Source organism: Gallus gallus, chromosome 1 (genome assembly GCF_016699485.2).
Source record: "Gallus gallus isolate bGalGal1 chromosome 1, bGalGal1.mat.broiler.GRCg7b, whole genome shotgun sequence".
In the NCBI taxonomy this organism is placed as follows: Eukaryota; Metazoa; Chordata; class Aves; order Galliformes; family Phasianidae; genus Gallus; species Gallus gallus.
The window spans coordinates 129,192,874-129,205,038 of NC_052532.1; the positions used below are offsets into that span (position 1 = coordinate 129,192,874).

A 12,165-nucleotide genomic window follows, 5' to 3' on the forward strand; every position below is an offset into this window, starting at 1 on the left:
TCTCAGATGCTTCTGCATATGAAGCAATATAATAAATAGCCCTAGCTTGAGGAATCACCTGCTTACAATGAAAACCATGACTATCCCCATCATCTCTGGGGCAAGCTGCAAAAGAATTAACACTGAGGGCAGATCGCACTCCTTGGTGCCTCATGAGAGCAAGCACCATGAGTTGTTACTACTGGAGATAATGCTTGTGAAGGATTTTATTTGTTTATTTTAGAAAACAATTTCAATACAAATTATGCAAATGTAAATATATATCAAAAGGAACTCTTACTCACTATTAAAACTCTCAGATAAAGAATCCTATACATTCCTGTTTCTCACCATTGCCTATATGATGCCTCAGATGGCTTGGTCTGATGTAGATACCCAGAGTGTGAGTGCCCAGGGCCTGGTGACACAATCCCACTCCTGCCTTGGATAACTGTTCTCTGGGGGAGAAACCCCCACAGTGTCTGCCTGACTAGAGGAACCTCAACCCTGTCCAACACACACACAGAAGAAACCCATTTCTTGAAACCCACCACTCATCAAGAGCTGGACAAGGATTAGCTCTGATCCTTGTTACTGAAGTGATTGATGTCATTCATACAATGCACCTCCCATGGAAAATCTCTGGAGCAGTCTCGCTGATACTTCAAGTCTGTTTGATCTGTTCAGCTTTAGTGAGAAGAATGGACTAGATCCATCCCTGTTATTTCTGTGAGCGTTAGACATGTTTTATGCAGGACATTATTTATCCTTGGAGCAACGTTCAAATCTGTGTTTCATCCTCAGCAACCCTCTCATTAGCCCCTCCTCCTTGTGCAAGCACAAAGGTGTGAGCATCTGATGCAAGAGAGGGAGAAAGCCTCATCCTTCCCACTACAGGAAATGCTGCACTTTGCAGGCTCAGGTATTACCCTGCGGGGTGTACAGAACACAGATTTAGCTCTTCTCAAAGAAAAAAAAAAAACCTGAACCAATCTGTCTGAGTGCTTTAGCTATGAAACTGCCATGCAAAAGTGCGTGCTGATGACATTTCTATTCTCTCTTCCCCTACCAACAACCCAAATGCAGGGAATGACACTTCTCTCCCCCGTAGTGTTTTCAAACAAAACCTACACGTGCCTAGGTGAGGAGACTTCAGAGCTGAGGAAAGGGCATACATGCACGTGTGTCCAGGACTTGCTTTCTAAATCCTAAGAAAAGGAGAAGACTTCAGGTCTGTGTTCTGTGTTACCATCCATATTGTTGGAAGTGTCTTCTTCCTTGGGCTGCAGCCTTCAGGTGAGGGGAATACATTTTAGGGTCCTGATTGCCACCCAGACCTGCAAGCAGAGATCCCAAGTGCCACCTCATCTTCAGCAGGGGAGTGCCCCAATGACAGTGAGGGGTCCTGGAGGGGCTCGCCCTTACTAGCTTCCAGGCCAATGGTTATATGTAATGTTCCAACTTAGAAATGTCTTCCACCTGAACAGGTACATCCAGCCAAGGGAATAGGGCTCATGGAGCAGAAGGTTTTTACGTACAGAAGACCTAACTTCTGGTGTTCCGATATGCCCAACTTTCACCTAGAGACCCTGCATGAATAGAAGTATCTCAGACTATATATACACCAAATCATGTCCAGACTGCAATTGACACTGCTCTCTAAATAGCAGCATTTTCTGGTTTTTGTTTTTTGGTTTTTGTCTTGCTCTGCTGGGTGGCACAGCGCAAATCATGCTGAGAATATTGCTCTAAGCTTCTTCTAAAACTGAGAGTCAGCTTCTTAAGCCATTACTTAGTCATTTCTACACCTCATCACATAAGCTTCACACAACCGTAAAACGTACTTTGTTACAGTTATGCAGAAGATGCTGTAAATTCTCTCTTCCATGGAGGTGCTCAGAGACATCTCTAGACACCTGCATATTCTCAGTGTGAAACAGAAATCAAGTGTAAAGCATGGCACTCGTTACCAAACTGCAGTGGAGGGTAGGATTGATTTTTTGCTGTACTTGAAAAAGTGAAGACAGTGAGGAAGGAGTTAATTGTTACAAAATACGGAGGTCATTTCCTGAGCCCTGTGGTTGGATGAATGCAAACTTTCAACTATTTCTAATTCTTCTCTGACATTTAAGAGGCTTTCAATGTGCACTGTACATCTCAGATCAGGTAAGGACTCCAGCTTTTCATTCCTTGATTGCTTTTTTCAAAACTGATTTTTAGTAGAGTTAAATTCAGACAAGGCAGATTTTCTCACCCTCCTATTATTTACATCCAAAGGGAGAACAAAGTTCCTCGCATCTAAGAAGTGCATGTGTGTCTTTGTCCCTGATGACTGTGAGCATTAGTAATAAAGTAAATACTGTGTAGGTTAATAATAGCAACAACAGTGAAGAAGTTAGGCTACTATTTGTCAGAAGTCAGAGTGATTAGAGCAAATGCTGCAGTAAAAGAGAAAGAAGACTCTTGCCGCCAGTTTTAAGGAGTTCTCTCTGCAAATGTGATCAGAATAAGGGGTTATCAGGTGTACAGTTTGCTTTAGTACAGAAGGCAGTAAAAATCTTAATGTTTCTTCAGTGCTTTTTTAAAAGGAGGAAGAGTGAGCTGCTACATGCTGTTAGAAAAAAAATAAATCAGTTTGGACTCGGTTGATTTGTAAAACTTTACCTGATAACTATCTTTAGCTATTGCAGCGTCACATACTACAGTCATCCCGAGACTGTTCCTGAGGTTTGCAGCAACTGAACATACACACAGAAGTGACTGTGGAAGCATATCATAAGAAGATGTAGCTTTATCAGAGTCTTCTGATGCACAAAAACTTCGCTCAGACAGAGTGGCACCAGAAGGAAGTCTCGTAACAGAGTGCACTCTTGCATACTGCATTTGTTGCCTCTTAATAGATGGGAAGAGACCATTTGCGTGAAGGTTATTTTTTTAATAGTTTAGACACAAACATGAAATAGACTGTGGAAGGCAGTTATTGTAAATGACTGCTGTCACTGGGTCACTGAAGAAAGTGACATGCTGAGAAGATCACCGAGTTAAGTAATATACTGGAGATTCAGTTCTTTGGCATTTGCTTTTTTTAAATAGTTCTTTTTGCTTGTAATCAGTTTTAATGTTTGGATATTAGCTCCTTGACTGTATTCGGTGTCTGGTATAAACAATTTTTGGATTTGATGCGTAATGGTTGAGAGAATCCAACCGCTATAGCTCCCGAAAGTATTTGTTTGCTTCAGAAACATAAGTTCCATCAAATTTTGGACTTCATTTCTAAATCGTCAGCACCCTTCAACCTCTGTAATGAAATTTACCCCTAAAATATTCTGTGAAGCAGAGACATTTTGTCACTGAACTTGAATGAACCCAACCCCAGGTGACACCAGACTTGCGTCCTGGTTTTACCAGCACATATGATCTGATCAAGAATCCCAGTTCTTCCATTGCAAACAGCTGTAGGTTAGTTTAGACACAGCAGGATATCATCATGCTGCTAGGGAAGAGGCTACAGCATGGGAAGAAGTATTTTCATCAGCCTAGTTGTATCTGAGTATCACTGCTAAGCAGTTTGAGGTTCCTTACAGTTGTGCATGACCTTAGCTGGTAAATACTTGTAATCTATGATCTATACTGAAACACATCACTACTAATACTGCACATTGCTAGATGAAAGCTGGCTAAGGTATGCCTACCCTTCCCATGGTCACATTTCACAGTTACTGTGTAGGCGTAGCTTGAGTGAAAACACACAGCAGCTTTGCGGGAGGACAACGAACTGAACATAGGAACTGCCTGTCACCAGACAGCAGCTTACCTGCTGCTTCTGCCTTCAGATTTTAGCATCTCTCCAGGTACATTTACTGAAAATGTTTTATTCCCCTTTTGCACTGTGGGTTTGAGTTCCACTCTGATGCATCTGCCTGTGCAGATAATTTTGCTCTAATGGCTGTGTAAGTGCAGAAAACAGGGGGTCAGCTTAGATGCTTTTAAATGTTTGCTCTCAGCATTCTACTTGAGCTTCAGCATCTTTTGCATGGGAATAGAGCGTAGTCCTCAGCTGTCTGTCAGAAGCAGGCATAAATTTTATGTAGTGCCATAACAGGATGGAAAATAAACAGCATGTGTTTACTTTTGTATGGTAAATGTGGTCACCTCCATTATCTTCTGGCTTCTCATTGAGCAGCCAGAGGGAAAAAACCCAGCACGCCACAAGCTAGCCTCAAGAGGTTACTGTGTGGTCACTTTGTGTCCTGCTTGAAAGTGAAGAGACACCGGGACCACTTATCAAGGTGTTTAAGTGATGCACTAGTGTTCTGCACATCTGCTGTAGCCTTACAATTCTACGTCATATTTACATAGTTTCCATGTTAAAACTGGTTTTGAAGAAGTCCAAGGTGCTTTACCACTGACAACTAATGCTTTCAAAGCCTCCAAATGGACAACTGACATTTTTGATATCAGACATATTTTCTGACTCCACTCTTACTTTTTCAGAGTATTTAATAATCTTCAAAATTGATCTTTTCTCTGAAAAAAAAAAAAAAAAAAGATTTTGTAGAAATAGGACACACTTCATTTGTACCTCAAAATGTTCCAGATAAAATTAGTTAATTTTATAAGTAAATATTGTTGGGACTATGTTTTGGGCTCATTTTCTCTTACAGACAGATTTTTATATTCTGATTGAAATTGGAAAGAAAAGTTGGTGTTCTGCTTGGGATTACTATTTGCATACAGCAAACCTGAGAAGGACTTTTAAATGAACCACTGGGGTCATGATTGCTAGATGAGTTTAGAACAGGTAGCCATAAAATCATGGAATCATAGAATGGCTTGGTTTGGAAGGGACTTCAAGGATCATGAAGCTCCAGTCGCCCCCTCCTCCCCCCCGCCACAGGCAGGGCCACCAACCTCCGCATTTAATACTAGACCAGGCTGCCCAGGTTTTTTTTTGTTGTTGTTTTTTTGGGGGGTTTTTTGGTCTACTTTTAGTTGCTAATCATTGAGAAATATCCCACAGGCTTAACACATGGAATTTGGTAATGTCAATTTGATCTGGTCGCTCTTCATACAATTTTCATAAGAGGCCTTCAGTTCTGACTGAAATTTTCCATTGCTAGTCTTATTTCTCAGTGTTGCACTGAAAAATAAGTACATTGAGTGTCTAAGGCTAAGAACACGGAGAGTGAGGGAGAGCGCTTGCATACACTTCATGTAGCAGCTCCTCTTTTAAAATGGATACTAACCATCACTGAAAACATAAAGGAGAGATTCTCTCAGAGAATCAGAGACTGATGAGGAACCAAGAGTTCTCCAGGCTGGTGCAAACATCTCTAAGCTTTTTTCATGAGGAGTGGTATGTTTTCCTCATATTTTTACACTACTGCGTGAAGAATTCATGCTCAATGGCTGATGAACTGAAATAATTTTAAGGTCATGTCCTTGCTCTTGTAGGTCCTTGTTAGGTCTTGAAATAACAAGAGACGTTATGCACCAATACGGTCAAGATGAAGTAGCTAGGTGCACCTGATTCACACTGCACCTCACTCAGTAAGAAAAGAAAATATAAAGTTACCAAAAAGTATGTGCCCTCTTATTTTCCCTTCTTCAGATGTGCATATTGTGTATCTCTAGCAGTCAAGCACAGGTACCTATACAGCTAATGAATTGTGTTTTACAAGAGGCAGTATCATTAGTGCTTGCCACTAATTGGCATCTTTAAACATTTTTTACTAACATCTGATTTTTAAAAGGTTTTCCTTTGGTCCTTTCTACAGCTCTTACTCAGAGAGGAAATTTGATCTGCTATAGCACGGAAACATCAGCAGTGACCATGGCGAGACAAATTCCTTAGGGAGCTGCCTGTAAGTCTGATCAACACTTAAGATGAAAAGTGTTGCATATTCTTTGACAGGATGTTACATGCAGAGTCTAGCTATATAAGGCAATTTCTGAGGCAATAAGGGAATATTCAGGAACACAACTTTCTGCTGTGAGCAGGTGAGTAAGCACAAAGAAAGGAATTACCTTGTAAAGACTGTTTTGTTGGGTTTTTTTTTTCACCATATGTTCTCAAAGATAGGGTTAGTTGTTGAGATTCTCTAAACTGTGCCCAAGTGAAATCCTGTTATCCCAGAATCTCGGGTGCACTAAGTGGACCCCATTTCTGTGCTACAATGATTCAGCAGCTGAAGGTTGGGAAAAGGAGCCTTTTGTGCTTTTATTACTTCTCTTTGTGACAGTTGGCTGTGTGGGGAGCAAAGGGAAATCCTCCTGGAGTATGGAGCAAGAGGTAGGATAGGAGATCGTGGACAAACAGGAATAGAAATGCTGAGGGAAAGGCAAAAAAAAAAAAAAAAAAAAAAAAAACAGGAGGAAAGCTAGCAATCCAGAATTGAGGATGGATGTATCCCGACAGCACCTAATGGGGAGGAGGAAATTCTCACTCTGGGTTATATGTTACATGTAAGTAGGCTGTTGAGGATATTTCTTCAAACACTCTGGAGAAAAATAAGTGAAACATCCATGCCACGGAAACCTAAAAATAAATCTCCAAAGCAAAGTAGGTTTGCCCGCACCCTCTAGTGGTCTAGACAGAAAAGACATTTTCACTCGACTTCTTCAGTAATCCTACCATTTGCTGGAACCAAACTTTGTTCCTCAGCCAATCTGACACGTCTGTAACAACAACTGTTCCCAGCCTCCGAAACAGGATGGCTGCATCCAAACTCCTTTTTCCAGAATGATCTTTCGTCTATGATAACTCCTATGATAGAGAGAGTTAATTTCTGTGAGTCAAAATTGTGACTAAATTATAATCATAGAAGCATAAAATATCCCAAGGTGGAAGATGCCCACAGGAATCATCAAGTCCAATTCCTGGCTGCACACAGGACCACCTAAAAAACAAACCCTGTGCCTGGGAGCAGCGTCCAGACACTCCCTGAACTCCAGCACTCGGGGCCGTGCCCACAGCCCTGTGCATCCTGTTCTATGCCCACCGCCCTGTGGTGCAGCCCCTTTCCCTCACCCCCAGCTGCCCCTCTCCTGACAGCTCCATGCCGTTCCCTCGGGCCCTGTCACTGTCACACAGAGCAGAGCTCAGCGCTGCCCCTCCGCTCCCTGTGAGGAGCTGCAGCCGCCATTAGGCCTCCCCTCAGCTCCTCTGCTGAGCACTGAGCACACCGAGAGACCTCAGCTGCTCTCATATATCTTGCTGTCCGGACCCTTCACCATCTTCATAGCTCTGCTTTTGACACTCTCTAATAGTTTTATGTCTATATTCTCATACTGTGGTCCCCAAACCTGCACCCAGTGCTCAGCACAGTGGGAGTGGGACATCCCCACCCCTCGCATGGTGTCAGTGCTGGGCCTGATGCAGCCCACAGCACAGTTGGCCCTTTGGGCTGCCAGGGCACACTGCTGCTGTCAGCTTGCCATCAGCTCCCTGACCTCCTCCAGCCTCTATTCCCCCAGTCCATACATATAGCCAGGGTTACCTGGTCCCCGATGCAGAGTCTGGCACTTGCTCTTGTTAAAGTTCAAGAGGTTGGTGATGGCTCAGCCCTTTAATCTATCAGTTTGTAATCACGCAAGGAAGTGAATTTCATGGCCTGAGCCCAAGTTTTGACAGTTTAATTTAGTAATATTGACTTAGACTCCGTGTAGTAACAACTTCTTTGAGTATATGGAAGATGGTACAGTCCTTAATCATATAAGTATAGATAGAACAGAAGATCACTTCATCACGCAAAAAATGAATCAGTTACTCATTTAGAGGGAGTCTATAGCATGTAAAAGCCCTTACATGCTTGCTGCTGAAGCACACATGCTGACTAGAAGTAGAACTGCAGGAAAAAATGGGAATAACCTTGTGATTTTGATGCTTGAGTGATGTCCTGGGAAATCAGATTCTTTCAATGATTCTGCTTGAAAGTCTTGGGTGATGCTGAAAGTAAATGGATGCATAAAAATACCTGAAATTAAGCTGAGATGGAACTTTACTACACCTTCAGCCCAAGTGAGGACAATTCTGACATGGTCACTGACTACAATCCCTAATAGTCACGTCTCATAACATAAAATAGCAGTACTTAGGATACTTAAAGGCAAGTATAGAGTAGATATCCATTTGCACTTATGGGGTTTTGACAGGACTGAGACAGTTAGTCTAGTGCCAGAAAGGAGCATTCTTAAAGTCCATATTTAAGATTGCGTTTTCTTATAAATACAAGTGCTTTCTTTTCAAGTACATGTAATTCCTCTTCTAGGGCACTTTCCTAGGATAAAGATGGTACACATTCAATGCTCTCTTTGGAAAGTATTAAAAACCTTGACCATTTCCTTCCTTGAAAGTATACCAACTACCACACTTGGGGCTGATTTGCACTTGACCGGTTGAGGTTGCAACCTTGATGAAAGAGGAAGCAGTGGTCATTGGACAAAAGAGGAGCAGAAGCCTGAAATATAGTTCAGCTAGAAGACAAAATAGCTGGTCTGTTGTTTTTAAAGATACTGTTTCGCATTCAGTAGTCACTGGATAACCCCAGTCTAAAGAGTAGAGATCAGACTATGACCAATCCCTCATGGATAATTTACCCTGTGTTTAGACGCTTCTACATGGTGCTTTCATCTTTCCCTGCGCAGTCATGTCAATATATTTTTTATTATGCATCTTTTACATGAAATACAGACAGTACACAGCCATTTCATGGTTGAAGCAATCTCTTGCTCAGATAACAATTTCCATGGTGAGACGTGATAGGCAACCTGGGGCTGTTTCCTGACCATAACCGCTAGTGTGTCATTTAGAAAGTGAAGGAAGTGTTTCTTTTCTGTCAGTTATCTTAAAAGACTATAACAAATAATAATCATTTCCCAGAAATAAAAGGAAATAGATAATCTTTAAAAAAAAGTATTCACAAATAGGTTGAAGGCTTAGATGTTCAAGTAATCTTCCTAAGGATGAGAGAATATTCTAGGAAACTCACTAAGGTTTTTTTCCAAGTTTTCGTGTAGTCTGTTCTATGTGTGAACTACATCCGACTGAGTGCTGAGTTCATACTGTTCTTTGTCATCTTACTATTTCAGATCCCATTCTGAGACAAGTAAATCACAGAATCACAGAATGTCAGGGATTGGAAGGGACCTCGAAAGATCACATAGTCCAATACCCCTGCATTAGCAGGAATACCTAGATAAGGTCACACAGGAACGTGTGTAGGTGGGTCTTGAATGTCTTCAGAGAAGACCCCACAACCTCTCTGGGCAGCCTGCTCCAGTGTTCTGTTACCCTTACTACGAAGAAGTTTTTTCTCATATCAAATTTTCATTGGTACCTTAATCTTTGTGATTCTCATCTCATAGAACATGATTTTTTTTTTTTTTTTTATCTGCCTTCAAGGAGTTTAGCTTTCAGAAAAAGCCACCAATTCAGAGTTCCTCATTTTCTAATGTGTATTCAAAGACACCTGGGTTTTCATAATAGAAAAAAAGCTGAAGAGAAAAACTTTACAGTTCTTTTTGAAGCACTTTGCATCAACATTGCAGGCTCCAGAAATACCCACAAATAAATTATTTATTTGGCATTCAGAACAAGAGGTTCAACAGTGCACGTAACATAGGGCCTAGTTGTCAATCATTGAATAGGGAGAAGAACAGTCTAAAGCACTCTGGTCATTTGCTTTGGAATATTTTTGGGAAGGCACTGGTTCCAATACCAACCTAATGGAAACAGACAGGCTTAAACTTGTCCATTCTCCATTCAGCTGAATTGTTAAATTTCTTGGTGCCTGAGCTGATTGCCTCTCTTCAGCTTGTTGATTTCCAAGTTTTCTCTACTTGAATCATTACACTACAATGCAGTCAGGGGAACCTGCTGACAAGGTTCAGGCTCCCAGGCTCTTCAGTAGTTTATCCATCTGTCTGTTAGAGTAGTAACCTGCCTGAGCCATATGAGCATTTCTTGACAACAAAGGAAAAGACATGTTCATAAGAGATACCTTCCCCTCCCCTAAATTTCAGGTCACAGCAGAGCTGATGATTTCAGTTATTTAAATAATCAGTGCAATGATCAGTTTCACAATAGAAAAGTTAACTTCTGAGGACCTACTAACATCTTGGAGGATTCATTAGCTTACTGAGTGGGATTACAGTATGGAATATTTGTCATGAACTTTGATCTAGAAAAAAGGCATTTGGACTTCTTCAAAAGTAGGAAAGGCAAGTACATTTAATTGAATGCTGCTAAGGCTTTCAGTAGACAATGCCGGCAATCCATCCAGTGTGGGACTGGTTTGCAATATCATGATCATCAAGAGGTAAACTAGCTGCACAAGCTAAGGACGTGCTGCTGCAGAGGAAGCACAATCTCAGAAGGTAGAGATGAGCATTTGTGGCTCATGTTGAAAGCACAATAGTCAGGCCTCTGCAGTCATTTGCCTGAACAACTTGTTGGCATTTGCTCCAATCTCACAGTAAAACAGAAAAGGGTTCCTCACAAGCTGAATTACCAAAATGTAGTCTTAATACTAACACTGGGGAAAAAAAAAAAAAAAAAAAAAAAAAAGCCTGTAGAAGCCTAAATCCTCTGTTGTTTTCACTGCAAGTGCTAAAACTCAAGACGGAGATCTTGCTTAGTTTGGAAAGTCTGAAGTGATCCACAGCTGTGGAGGGGGAAGATTACTTCTCAAGCTGTATCATTTTGAGAACCCAACATGCTATAAATAGTCTAAGCACTTGCTGAGGACTTACCAGAGTAAATCCTAGTAAATCCTACAGCTAGAAGAAAGATGGTGATGCCATGTACATTTTAATCCCGTTGATGCTGAGAGTACTCTCTACAAACTAAAGACATTTACCTAATCTGATTGGAACCAAACATTTTTGCATAGATTAGCCACCATGCTATAGTTATCTTTCTACAACATAACTCTGAAACTGAATTTGTTCCACTTTGCATGGTGCAACTGAGTTATAATGTAAATAGTTGAGAATGAAAGTGTAGTATTTTGCTTAGTGCTTAAATGGAGATGTCCCAATTTATATGTTTTATATGAAGTGACTAAGAAAATCTTGCTGTTTCATGGGTGATATAGATCCAAATGTTACCTCTCTGAAGAGAAAAATATATTCATATTTCCCACATCCCAACTGAGAATGTAGAACTCCCTATTTGAGGAATGTGGACAGTACCGTATTTTCTGTTTTTGATCTTTCAGTTTTTTTTCTGAAATTAGACTGTTGCAAACATCTTGCTCCAGGGGGTAGTTTGACTGTAATGTGATGATATGGCTGGATCTCCTGGGAATCTCCAGCAGAGTGTTGAAAGTTGCAGCTTTCTCAGGGACTAAGATGTTTCCTCTTGTCTAACTTGCTTGCTGTTCGGAGTCTTATTCTAAAATGCTTGACTGTGAGCTGACAAGGTATGGGACATCTTAGCTGGGGCCATGGAGATACGAATACATAATATGATATAGCAGAGTGAAAAGCAACTCTTTTAATTTAGTTAAAGAAAGAAAAAAAGAAAGAAAGAAAAAAGAAAGAAAGAAAGAAAGAGAGAGAGAGAGAGAGAGAGAAAGAAAGAGAGAGAGAGAGAGAGAGAGAGAGAAAGAAAGAAAGAAAGAAAGAAAGAAAGAAAGAAAGAAAGAAAGAAAGAAAGAAAGAAAGAAAGAGAAAGAAAGAAAGAGAAAGAAAGAAAGAAAGGAAGGAAGAAAGGAAGAAGGAAAGAAAGAGGGAAAGAGGGAAAGAGGGAAAGAAAGGAAGAAAGGAAGAAAGGGAGAAAGGAAGAAAGGGAGAAAGGGAGAAAGAAAGAAAGAAAGAAAGAAAGAAAGAAAGAAAGAAAGAAAGAAAGAAAGAAAGAAAGAAAGAAAGAAAGAAAGAAAGAAAGAAAGAAAGAAAGAAAGAAAGGAAGAAAGAAAGGAAGAAAGAACTGTAAAAGTTATCATTTAATTTACAGCTAGAATACAAACAGCAGTGGCATGGAGTTGGCACATGATATGACCTAAAAATAGGAGTGGAGTATGAACACATGTTCAGCCTAAAAAGTAGTCAGTCTTGTGATTAGTGTGACTATTTCAAAATATTTCCTGTTGTGATTGAAAAACCTTTAAAAAAAGAAAGGATGGGTTTTATCTGAAGAATTTCTAGGTGTCTTCTCTTTCTCTTAGTCTTGGCAAAAAAAAAAAA

General features: G+C 40.6%; 1 protein-coding gene across 6 annotated transcripts in view; it reads left to right on the forward strand.

Moving 5' to 3' along the window:
* P2RY8 (purinergic receptor P2Y8) overlaps window positions 1-12,165 on the forward strand; it is a 50,483-nt gene that overhangs the window by 19,545 nt on the left and 18,773 nt on the right. Inside the window, exons 1-2 of one of the 6 annotated variants that reach the window (XM_015277698.4) lie at window positions 2,102-3,830; window positions 5,757-5,979. The exons of 1 other annotated variant lie outside the window; for it this stretch is intronic. The gene's annotated coding sequence lies outside the window, so the exon portion shown is untranslated. Of the gene's footprint in view, window positions 1-2,101; window positions 3,831-5,756; window positions 5,980-12,165 lie in introns of those variants that run through there. 4 more of the 6 variants (XM_025149905.3, XM_015277697.4, NM_001008679.2 and 1 more) reach the window with 4 other exon arrangements.